Genomic DNA, 2,445 nt, shown 5'->3' with positions numbered 1-2,445 from the left:
TTCCCCTGCCCTCCCGTGCAGGTCTCCCGGACGGACGCGCCAGGCACGGCGCCGAGAGGAGGCGAGGGGGCAGGGGAGGGGGAAGGGGCCACCGGGGCCAGGGGTTTTAACCCCTGACTTCCCGCGGCGCCCAGAGTGCTGGAGGGCGGAACGCACTCAGGCTTCTGGTGTAAGTTTCGGGCGAGGAAGGGTGAGAGGGGAAGCCGGCTGCTGCGGAGCCTAGAGGCGCTCAGGTGGGCGAGCTGGGCGGTGCGTGCACGGAGCTCGGGCTCTCCGTGGAATCAGTACACTTGTTCCTAATTACGTTCGCAGTATTGTCCGCTCCACCGCAGAGCCTGTTTTCCCATCTCTCAACTGGGAATCTTAATATCTTTAATATTATCTTCCCACAATTGTTTTGCTCCCACTTACCATTGCCACCTACCCTACACTTTACCAACGAAGTGAACTGAGAAAATGAACGTCATAGCACTCACATCTGAAAAAGTAAAGGTCCTGATTCCAGGCGCCTAGAATACCCTACCAGCTTCCCTCCTCCTCACACAAGCCCTGGCCAGGCTGAAACCAGCACAGCTAGGTCCTTGACACCCCCTCTGGCAGTCTTCCTCCCTGTCCCTCTTCCATTCCCAAAGCAGGACGACCTCCCTTAGCCTCTGCAGGGAAGGCCTGCACCTCCCTGAGAGCGTTGGTCATACTCAGTCCCCTTCAGTGAGGGCTGGTGGTCTAAAGTGCGGCCTTGCACACCCCCAGCCCGTGGCTGGTGCTGTATACCTTGTGTGGAATGAGTACTTGAATTAGTAGGATCCTAGGAAGAGAACAACCAGCTCTGTCCAGACAAGGAACACTCAGGCTCTGAAATCAAAAGGGCAGGGTCCTTACCTGGGCTGTCTCCCGAGCTTGCTGGGACATTCGGGGTAAGTACATCCGTTCCTGCTTTGGACATCAACTTCCTGCCCAGCTTCTCTTGCAGAGCTGCTGGAAACTGCAGGCGAACACAGAGAGGAGCAAGAAGGGATATGGGATGTTGAACCACAACCCACTCGGGCAGGGAATCACATTTCCAGGTTGAAACACTTCTGACTGGCTGTCGGTAAAGATATCTTCCTGGTTTGAGGCCGGGCTCCCACCTCAGAACAGCGAGGAGGATGCCAGCCTGCCCCCTCCAGAACAGGGGGCACTGGGAGCAACCAGTGACCCCAGAAAGAGAGCTTCCTCAGGGCTCTCAGAACCAGGGACAACATGCTCTGTCTCCCCAGTGCCCCTCAGGCTTCACTTGTCCTGTTCCAATCTGGCCAGTTTCTTCCTCTCCATTGAGTACACGGTGTGTGCCTTCAAGCTTCCTCTTTTGTGTTGGCTTTCAGGGAGCTCCAGAGTTAAATTTAGCCCTGACCCGGATGCTCCGTGGTGAGAGCACCAGCCTGCACAAGGAATGGTCACAGCTGGATTCCAGGTAAAGGCCATGTGCCTGCTTTCCAGGTTCCATCCAGCACATGGGAGGCAACCAACAGATGTGTCTCTCTCGCATCAATGTTAACCTCTCTCTCTCCCTCTCTCTTTGATTGGGGTTCGATCTGTGGTCAAGGTTTGAGACTATCTCTGGGTTGGGGAAAGGACTCAATCTGTGGCTGGGGAACAGAGCTAAGGCTAGAATGACCTTCGTTTGAATAGCTGCCACATGCACTCACTGGCCCTCGGCATTTGCAGGGCTGGGCCACTTCGGGAGTCTGCAGACGTGAGGATTGCCATCTGTTGGCACGGCTTCTGAAAGCACCTGAGACGTCATCAAGAGATTTCTTACCCACAACAGGCCTGAGATCTGACTTAAACGAAGACAGGGGCCTCATAAGGGACTTCATAGACACTGACGAATGACGACAGAGTTGCTTCTAGATTTACAAATTCTCACCCGTAGACAAAATTAGGCCCAGAGAAGTGAAGTGATTTGTCCCAATTCATACAACCAGTAAGTGACAAGTCAGACACTACAAGCTAGGTCTCTATTCTTCCCTTTAATAATGTTGCTGTGTGACTGTGGGCAAGTCACTAAAGCTTTTTGGGCTCAGTTTAACTCTAAGGATAGGAAAATTGAGGGGGAGAAGCAGTTTGTTTTCAAAGGCTGGTCCACCTCTGACATCCCAGAATCTTAACACCTCACCTAACTCAATAAGTCTGCTCTGTTATTTCCTGTGTGTCTGGAGCTAAGTTCCGGGCTGTAGCAGAGACCGAATACTTGTCGGTCCCAGCGAGAGGTAGGGACCTGAGGGCCAGGGGAAGCACAGGGAAAGGAGAGCGGAGGGGGTCAGGTGGCCAGGGAAGGTCTGCTGAAAGAGGCATGCCTACGCAAGGTGAAGGGCTGACAAGGTATGGAAGGCAAGGAGGAGTGCTGCGGGTTGGACGTGAGCAATCCTGGAAAATGATCTGATTCTAGGGCATCTTTCCAAGAAA

Source organism: Myotis davidii, unplaced genomic scaffold, assembly GCF_000327345.1.
Source record: "Myotis davidii unplaced genomic scaffold, ASM32734v1 scaffold169, whole genome shotgun sequence".
Lineage (NCBI taxonomy): Eukaryota > Metazoa > Chordata > Mammalia > Chiroptera > Vespertilionidae > Myotis > Myotis davidii.
Note: the sequence above shows the minus strand (reverse complement) of the source record.